This window comes from Megalobrama amblycephala, linkage group LG3 (assembly GCF_018812025.1).
Source record: "Megalobrama amblycephala isolate DHTTF-2021 linkage group LG3, ASM1881202v1, whole genome shotgun sequence".
Taxonomy (NCBI): domain Eukaryota; kingdom Metazoa; phylum Chordata; class Actinopteri; order Cypriniformes; family Xenocyprididae; genus Megalobrama; species Megalobrama amblycephala.
Genome location: NC_063046.1, coordinates 13970982 through 13982015, shown reverse-complemented (window position 1 = coordinate 13982015; position 11034 = coordinate 13970982).

The following is an 11034-nucleotide window of genomic DNA, read 5'->3' as shown; positions in this document are numbered from 1 at the left end:
GCTCATAGAGAGCCTGACAACTTGGCACCACTACCTTCTGACTCAACCGGGGGTTGGGGGCATATGTCCTGCCATTCAGGAGTGATGGAGTATCATAAAGATCTAATGGCTGGATAAGAGCCTTCATGAGGACCGTCAACCAATGAAAAATAATATGGAAGCATGACAGTTATGTTAAGACAGAAATTGCTCACAAAGTCTGCCATGAGTGCAGTCTGCCATCTCTCGTGCCACCAAACCAGACTTGTTTTGTGGAACAGGCCATAACTTCCCACAACTCTTAAATTGATATATAAATGACTACTACACTCTTTCTGCCCCTAATTCCTCAGAAGTAGAAACAGCACATTGAGAAGTAGCAATATTTGAGCCAACAAGTGTAGCCCAAAAAGGAAAGGTTCCTGTTTGACTCCTCTGTGCTACTCCCACAAACCCTGCGCTTGATCCCGCATCTCTCTATAAAGAACCATACGAGAACAGACACAAATACACTGTTATGAGCGCTTTCAACTCCTTCGAGAGCCAAACACGCTCGTGCAAATGCTAACTACTATCCCTCATGATATTTATTGCTAAGCATATGGCCAATTAGTCTCTTTTGAATTTATGCAATATACTGGAGCCAAACCTGAGAAGGGAGTCCAGAAGATTCCAAAGCGTTCCTGTACATTTAATTTGCGTAGTTGTAAGAGAATAACTCATGGGTGAGGATTATGCTAATTATGAATAAGCATGCATGAGCGCCCTATTTACGAATGTTTGGAACTCATTAATATACACACGTTTAAAGATGGACTCAGTATTATTTCAAATACACTGTTTGGAAGTTAGCCGGGCTGATACCAACAACAAACGTCTAACCAATCAGCATTAGGGGCATATAACAGTCGAGGACAGAGAACAGGCAAGAGGGAAATTTGAAAATAAGAAAAAAAAACTGCAGAACAAGAAATGGGACATAGTACAAAAGAGCTCAAAAGAATATCACTGGAATGAAGGTTTATGATTGGGCAAGTGCTTTAGGACCCGCATTTATATTAGAAAAGATTTCCGACGCTGGAAAGAGCTAAGCGGGAAGGCCTGAAATCAGACGCGGAAGCTGATTAGATTCCTTCTCATGAGTAACACTGGGTTTGGGTGTCATGATTGTCTGGAGCTGCTGTGCTGTTGGCGACTAACAACAAACTCTTGTTTGTATTTACTCTTGTATACTGTATGTTAATTTTTTGTGCTTCCTTGTCATTCGTTCATCACCTGTGCTTTATTTTTCGTGAAGCATTTTGTTGGGCGTCAGCTGTGATAAACAGACATCCGTGTGCATTGCATGTGTAACAGTTAAACTACTGCACACTGACGCCCGCTAGAGAATGAAGTGTTTAGAGTCATTGGTAGTGCATTCGCCTCGAATGCCAGGCTGACTCGGAGCAGGGTGGTTAGGATTGGAGTGTGAGTTTTGGAGGCGGAGTAATGAAGAGAGGGGTGGGTTTGTTTGGGTTGATTTCACATATCAACAGTGTTCAACAACAAATTTGAGAAATCGCACACAGCACCTTTACCTACCATATCTGTTGTATAGGAAGCGTTTGTGAATCCGGAGGAGAGTTTTCGTAAAGGTCCATTTTACGCGCAAATTACTCTGAATTTGCTTGTATATATTTACTAAAGTTTCATGAATGAGGCCCAATGAGCGCATTCAGCTCCCTCGAGAACTAAATGTGTGTGCTCCTCACTCAGGCACAAAGTGCACGCCTGAAAACGCTTGACAGAGTCAGGGTTGCCAACTTTGGGACTTTGGCTGGAGTGAGACTCTGTAAAAATTTCAGTTTGCGCGTGTGCGCGGAGAAAATGTTTGGTAACCCTAATTTTAAAAATCAATGTCAGTCCATGTTTACTTAGTAAAAACCCTGATTTATGCACAAAAAAAACCTGAATATAATGGAAACGCTTTTTCAAAATGTACAATTAATTTATTGATTGCACTATAAAAAAAATAAAGATAAAGGTGAACAAAATAAAGGTTATTAAATAACATGTAAAACAACAACATCAGAACAATAAGAAATATCAAAACAAAAGGGACACATAATAGTTACTCCACTTGCCCAGAAAACCACAACACATATACATTCATTTCAGTACATTTAATTGAGATAATAAGGTAGTTATGTTGAATACAAACATGAAAAATTGTCCAGAGCAAAATTTGAAATGTATAATAAAAAAAAAATCTATATATTGATCAAAATGAGAGAAATGTATGAAATATTATATCATTGGGGTGAAATAATTTATTTTATGTCAGTTTTGTTACCTGACTCGTGTGGAAGGGAAGGGAGAACGTACTCGGTTACTTACGTAACCTCGGTTCCATGAGAGATAAGGGAACGAGTATTGCGTTGCAAACGCTATAGAAAACTCATTTTCTCGAGAAAATAACGGCCATGGTGTGTAAAGCAGAAGCAGCCTGGCCAGCGGAGGAGTGTGCACGATCCGGGAGTGCTGAAGACGTTCTGCGCGGCTTTGATGGGTGCGCGGCCACAAATCCAGCAGGGGCTGGCGCAAAATGCGGCATCGGCATCTCGCAGCGGCACTTCCGGCGGCATCTCCAGCGGCCAGGGACTTCTTCGGCAGCTGTCGCTTGAGCGGCATCTCCAACGGCCGCGGCATCGGCATCTCGCAGCGGCACTTCCGGCGGCATCTCCAGCGGCCAGGGACTTCTTCGGCAGCTCTCCCTACAGCGGCATCTCCAGCGGCCGCGGCATCGGCATCTCATAGCGGCACTTCCGGCGGCATCTCCAGCGGCCAGTGACTTCTTCGGCAGCTGTCGCTAGAGCGGCATCTCCAGCGGCCGCGGCATCGGCATCTAGAGCAGCCAGGGACTTTATTCGGCAGCACCTGCCGCTGGCCATTATAATTCAATGTTGTTTTTTGTTTTATTTTAAAAACTACATTTAATCAAAATAACACAATATACCAGAAGACTATCATTTGTAAGCATTTATCACAAATTTTGTTAATAACGTTCTGATGCTCCACTACATAAGAGAAAGTAAATCACATGCTTTGATAAAATAAAATTGCAATGTTATCCATTGCTTTGAAATGCACATGAATATAAACTGATATTTATACAGAAATTAATTTCTGATAGACTATGCTGCACAAAGCTGAAATTGCGGCATCTCGTAGCGGCATTTCAGGTGGCATCTCCAGCAGCCACGGATATTCTTCTAATTTTAAAAAGCTACATTGCAACAAAATAGCATTATATATCACAGGACTGTCATTTATCATTAATTTTTGTTAATATGTAGGCCTTTTCTGACGCTGCAGTTGCTATCAGAGCATGCTGAAATTACTGCGTGTGTATATGAGTCATTCTACGAAACGGGTGCTATTTGGGTCCGCAACGTTTGATCAGATGCATAAGGCACAAAAAATGTCCCAAAGTCTGTTTCCAAAGCTTAAAGTTATTAATTCAAGTGTTCTTTTTAACATGATATATGATCAAATGTTTTTTTTTTTTTTGAAGATTAGCATACTATTTTTAATCATTTTTCATTATTACATAGCCAATTTTACATGTCCGTGTTAACCAACATGACACTTGCATCTAAAGTATCACCAAATAAGTTATATATTTTTTTTCAAACATATACTATTTTCAGGATTATATTTGTTTCCCTGTTTACACAAAATATACTTATTCACAATAAACCTTATTTTTTTGGTAAATATTTTATGATTTGTGCACGTCCCTCAGTTTGACTTACCACCCCGTCACACTAACTTGTTTTATCTATAAATAATGCTCTGTTCCTTTAAATGACATCACAAAGCCTAAGTGACATCATTTGAGCCTTATAGCCACCAAGAACAAAAGAAGGCAACTATGCACATTTTTTTTACATTATTTATTTGTTGCTTTTTCATGTTAGGCAGGGCCCGTCAAGCTTAAACTTACCACCCCGGTGGTGGTAAATTTCATCCCAAAATGTCCCCTGATAAAAATCATATTCTGGGGGGGTAAAACTTTTTTTTTTGGCAGGTTTCCTTTGGTAAAATTTACATTCCAAGGGCTAAATATCATGTTATTTGGGCTCGCTTCAACCCGCGGACATGAAAAACAACCCACGGCAACAGTGTAAAAGTAGCCTAGCCCAATTTCGCAGGAAAAATGCAGACTTGGCAACAATGTTTGGTTCATTAATTCACTCATTCACTCACTCACTCACTCACACACTTTTTACTCAATTTGAAGGTCTCCCCTCCCCCAGTTTTTAAAGTTTAAAACCAGCAGATCATATAGAGAAACACTTCGTCCATACCACCCCGTCACATCAGTTACCACCCCGTTACAGGGTAATTTTGTTAAAGGTTTATGGAAAGAAAATGAAATATTACATAAATTAACGTTGAATGATGTTCTTGTTGTGTGGACTGATCAGATAAATGTAACTTTATTTGTATTTTTTAAGTACAAACAATGAGGCCATTGAAAGGTCAAAAGGTCAATTTCAAGATTAAAAATCTAAAAATAAGAAATATATATGAAATTACAGACTTTCTACTGATGGTTTCCAAAAAAAGGGAAATTTTTCTATTATTAGGAAAACATTAGATTTTAAAAATCTGTTTCTTGTTTTACTATTCCAATGGACAAAGCTGAAATTGCTGAAATTGCTGAAATTGCGGCATCTGCATCCACAGACTTTCTCTGGCAGCTGTCGCTGTTTGTGGCACCTGCCGCTAATTCGGTGTAATATTTTCACTTTAAAACTACGTTTGAAGAAATTAATATTAGGCTGCTATATACACAGGACTGTCATTACATTATATAGCTACCATAAGTCATATACACACACGCAGTAATTTCAGCGTGCTCTGATAGCAACTGCAGCGTCAGAAAAGGCCTACATAACAAAATTAATGATAAATGCTTACAAATGACAGTCCTGTGATATATAATGCTATTTTGTTGCAATGTAGCCTTTTAAAATTAGAAGAATATCCGTGGCTGCTGGAGATGCCACCTGAAATGCCGCTACGAGATGCCGCAATTTCAGCTTTGTGCAGCATAGTCTATCAGAAATTAATTTCTGTATTAACAAAATATCAGTTTATATTCATGTGCATTTCAAAGCAATGGATAACACTGCAGTTTTATTTTATCAAAACATGTGATTTACTTTCTCTTATGTAGTGGAGCATCAGAACGTTATTAACAAAATTTGTGATAAATGCTTACAAATGATAGTCTTCTGGTATATTATGTTATTTTGATTAAATGTAGTTTTTAAAATAAAACAAAAAACAACATTGAATTATAATGGCCAGCGGCAGGTTCTGCCGAATAAAGTCCCTGGCTGCTCTAGATGCCGATGCCGCGGCCGCTGGAGATGCCGCTCTAGCGACAGCTGCCGAAGAAGTCCCTGGCCGCTGGAGATGCCGCCGGAAGTGCCGCTGCGAGATGCCGATGCCGCATTTTGCGCCAGCCCTCTCGGCGACCGCTTCTTCCAGTGGCAGGAGCTTCACATATCCTTTTTCCTCAGCGCCCTCAACAAATAGAGCGTTAACTGTACGTACACACCGCCGCCGACTTGAGCTGCAAAGAAGCTCTGGCCGCTTTGTCAAAGACGCTTGTCAAAAAGTACGGGGAAGCTTGACGCTTTGGCCGCTCTGAATATTGAGTGCGCGCGCGCGGCCGGGGCTCTCTTTCTCTCTCTGCTCGTGCGCGCTTAAAATTTCATATTTGGTATGAACATTAACCCGCCAGTGTGGCGGAGAGCCTTTTGAGATTTACTCGCCAAACGGAAAATCTACCCGCATTTGGCGCTTGGCGGGTGTTAATTTCGGACCCTACATCATAACGCACGTCAGACAACAACTATAGTTGAAGTCTGTAACTTAGTCTCGGCACACAGACTGATTAGGCAAGGCTACGTCTGTAGTGACAAGGCTCTATGGCGGGCCGTTTTAACATTTAACAGCTAGACTGGATATGCGTTGCGGATATCTGCATTTCAGTTTTGCCTCGTCGAAAAGAGCATTTCGGATGTCCGCAACTACGTTCTTCCTATCCGTAATTGTCATTTCAGATATCCACAAAGACATTCTTCCTAGGACAAATGACGTCACTTTTGCCATTCATTTGTATGGGGTTTATCATTACAGATATCTACAATTCAGTTGCAGATATCCACTATGTGAATTACGGATATCTGTAACTGGATTGTAGATATCTGTAATTCCAGTTTGAGATATCTACAATTTGATTCTGACTAGTCACAACTCCAGTTCAAGATATCTTTAATTCAACTCAATTCAAGATATCTACATGTTCCTTTTCAGATATCTCAAATTAAGTTTTGACTAGGCGAAATGACGTTGTAGATATCTGTAACCGGAGTTACGACTAGTCAAAATGACGTTGTAGATATCTCGAACTGGAGTTAGGGATAGTCATAATTTAACTGTAGATATCTATTATCAAGTTATGGATATCTTGAAATGAATTTTGATTAGAGATATCTGAAATTTGAGATATCTGTAACTTTCGTTCCGCCTAGTCAAAATGTAATTGCAGATATCTCGAATTAGAGTTTTGACTAGGCGAAATGACGTTGCAGATATCTTTATGCAAATCAGGCCGGCACTTTTAGGCGGGAGCAGAGCGTGTTGTTGTTCTAATCATTCAAATCGCACCCGTTAACTGGTAATTAGCACTGATTGGCACCATGCCATAATCACTAGTCATAATGACGTTTGAGATATCTTTAACCTTCATTCTGCCTAGGCAAAACTGAATTACGGATATCTGCAATTGTCATTTAAGATGTGTGACGAGTTGAATGTCGTTTTCAATGACGTCATTGCAGATATCTGTAATTCAGTTTTGCCTAGTCAAAACTGCATTGCAGATATCTCTATCTGTCGTTTCGACTAGTCACAATTACGTTACGGATATCTCGAATGACAGTTCCGACTATCCAAAATGTAATTACGACTAGTCAGTAAGACGTCGGTGATATCTACAACGTTAATTCCGGATAGTCGAACTTAACTTTTAAATGTTAAAACGGCTTGCCATAAGGCTCACCATTTCATTTTATTTGCTTAGCCTACCTTGATTGTCTTCCAAACTTTCACACGTGCCGACTCCGACTCCGAGCCTATGCTCCGAACTCTCTCTGAACTTCTCACGCAACTGACGTATCAGGTGCAACGTTTTCAGCCAATCAACGATCAGAGAATACTGCAGTGAGAACGTTGTAGGGAGATGTAACAGCTGTGGGCCTTAAACTCCTCTCCTGTCATTAATAGGCTGTGGTCTAGTCATTAACAGAAAGTAACGGATTGAGAGGGGAGAAAAATGGATTTTGGCGTGACATTTCTTGCATGTGCGTGAGAGCGTGAGATTGATGCTGAAAGCGTGAGTGTCACGCCAGATGCGTGAGAGTTGGCAACCCTGCAGAGTGTTTCCTCATGATATTCACGTTCACACATACGCAAACAAACGGATCCTGAAGACAAAAGAAATTGATGACGTCTAATACAGTCACCCATTTGTACACACGGTTGTACCAGTAGTGACAATGTCAATGTCACATTTAAACACGTGCTTCAGACACCAGTCACGCTTGAGGTGTTCCCCAAAGTGTCCTGCAGTGCAGGAATGCAGTGCGAGAAAATAGTAACTATTGCAGTTTTACGCTCTGTGGTCATTCTTCTTCTACTAAAATTCCACCCTCAATAGTTTTGCCATTGAAAACTGGACCATCCTGAAGTAAAATGAAGCGTTTGCTGTCTTTTAAGGTTTTTGATAGTAACTTTGGGAATTTAAATGATATACTGGCAGTTAAACTATGTCATTGTCTTTCAAATTAGTCATTAATTAAACTAAATACATGCATGACTTAAACTACAATATTTAATATTTAAATGTTATACAAACTATAATATTTTGCTTGCTTTTCCCAGTTCCAGGGGTATCAATTGTGCATGACAGGGTATGGCAGTAATGAACAGATGAATGTAAAAGAGGATATTTAAAACAGAGAAAAGGCAAATGACTGAGTAGACAGTGGGTGCAGTCCACCTTATTTGTGGATCTGTCTGCACGTCTTGATGCTAGAAATGTTTCAAATTTCCACAAATGTACAGGAAGTGATTTACAAATGAATGCCAGGTAGAGTTGATTTGCGTGACATAAAACATAATGCTTATTATTTGCAAATATCATTTTATTTATTTGTGAATTTCATTCATTTTTGTGAAACCCCTAACATATATTTATGGATCTCATTCTATTTATTTGTGAATATGTTTAATTTTTATTTATTTGTGCATCATAATCTATTTATTTGGAATAAAGGAACAATAATCCCATACTTAGAAGTGTGTGAGTGTAACTTTTAAGGCTCATGCTGTTGATAAATGTTTTATCTTCTGTTCTACACTTCTGTTCTACACTTCTGTCTCTTTTTCTCACTGAAGCTGCATTTATTTGATAAAAAAATACAGTAAGAAATATTGCAATTTTATTTTATATATTTAATTTTAATAATGTTTCATACGTGCTTCAAATGATTTTGACAACAGAAGCAGCCAATTTCCATTTTAAGCACTTCAATTTATCTCATTTGCTCCTGCACAGACTTTCTTCCACCTTTCTCGACCCTCTTTTTCTCCTTTTTCCCACCCCTACATCACACACATTCTGAACTGTTCCTTTGTGGGTGAGAATTACGCTAATTTAATGTTTCTCTAATAGCTGCTTCTTTACCCAGCATGCTCTGGGCCTAATGGCACTCATCATCCTCCAACCCTAGGCTTATTTCCTGTGATTAAGAACTGCCATGGCATCATGGTTGCTTCTGTATAATTTTGTCCCAATGTTTATCAATTAAAGCCTGTCCTCTGTCTTTAAGAAGGTGACTAATTAGTCAAGCACTTAACTGAAAAGGAAGTGAAGCTACACTGATGGCTTTATTGTTTGGAAAATGATGTGGAATTTGTACATTGTGTTCCTGCAACATTGTATAATTACTAGAGGCCTTTGCTACTCGGACAATCCGGATCTGAGTCAACAGGTTGAAGAAGACATATGGACACTCATTGGGAGGGTGAGTCATGATGAGGGGGTTATTAAAGTAAATTAATAGCTGCTCTTAAATGCTGTATTTGGCATCTGGAAACAAGCCCAAAGTGAAGCAAGTTTGCCTATCTGTGACGTGAGTTCTTTTCTCTACTCATTAAGGAGAGATACTCATCTACAAGTAAAAAGAATAATTTAATAACAGTGGTAATCTGATTAATCATACACTCTAACAATGTTGTTATTTCAGTTGGTTTGATGACTTTTTAATTGCAAACTCAAAAAAAACAAAAAAAAACCCAAAAGAAATATCTTTTCTTTATGCCTTTGACTTTTGTCTTAATTACATTTTATTGGTCCTTGTTCTATTGTCATAAAATGTAATTTTGTGGTTGTTCTGCTCGGCTTTTAAACAGACTACAGTTGGTCCAAAATGCGGCAGCTAGAGTTCTTACTAGAACCAGAAAGTATGACCATATTAGCCCAGTTCTGTCAACATTACATTGGCTCCCTATTAAACATCGTATAGATTTTAAAATCTTGCTACTTACTTATAAAGCTCTAAATGGTTTAGCTCCCCAATATCTAAGCGAGCTCTTGGTGCATTATAGTCCTTCACGTCTATTGCGATCTCAGAATTCAGGCCAGTTGATAATACCCAGAATATCAACTGAAGGCGGCAGATCCTTTTCCTATTTAGCACCTAAACTCTGGAACAATCTTCCTAGCATTGTTCGGGAAGCAGACACACTCTGTCAGTTTAAATCTAGACTAAAAACACATCTCTTTGCTCTTGCATACACATAACACATTATCAATACATTAACATTTTTCAAATCCGTTAAAGGATTGTTACGCTGCAATAATTAGGTCGGCCGGAACCGAGAACATTTACCTATAACACTAGATATACCTGTACATCAGAATAAGAATGGCATCTACGCTAATATCAGTCTCTCTGCTTATCCTGAGGTTTTGCCGGGTGCTGGATCCAGGCCGTATCCAGATCAGATGGAGAACCTGTGTCTGGACCTGACTACAACGTAGCCCAGGAGACAATGGGCCTACAGATCCAGTTCTGGCCTGCATCTATTTTTAAATCTCCGTATCCGCTTACATATATTTATATATAATCTATTTTTAATCTCTATAATAAAAATGTATAATTTAGATTTTGATCTCCATATCCATTTACATATATTATATATATCTTCCAAGGGGTTTTTTCCCTCCTAGGACTTTTTTCCCAGTGTTAGCACGCTGGGTTTTTCTCCTAGGGTTTTTTTTCCACCCCTGGGAGTCAGCCGACATTGGCTTAATGTAGCACCATCTTGTATATGTTACATATTACCACGCTTGCTTGTACAGCTTATTTTTAACCACTTCTCTTTTTTCTGTGCTTCTAATATGTAAAGCTGCTTTGAAACAATTACCAATTGTAAAAAGCACTATATGATGTTTTATAAACGTAGTTCAGGAGGAACAAGTCAAATAAGATACCCAATCATTACAACATCTTAATCATTACGTCATCTCAACCAGCTGTCAACAATCTGTAATCAACATATCTACCCAATCGGCATGAGTTCAGGCCTGTATATAATCACAGTCAAACTCACCCAAGGATCCTCGACAGTTTCCAGAATCCCTCCACCACCCCGTCTCCTCACACTCTCTGGATTACTTCATATAATCTAAAAGGGGGGGGGGGGTACTCTGTGTTCGGGCCGATTACCGAGCTCGGAGCCCTCTCCCCGGACAGCACGCCAAATACGTTTACCAATTAATTTACCTGACTTATTTGTAAGTGTGAACTCATGAAATAAATAAATTTGACTTGACCTGACTTGATTTAATTATGTAAATCCATGTAATATGTCCTTCTTGGACAAGTTAAAACAAGTGTCAGTATATTCTAATTTAAGCATGAGCTGAAA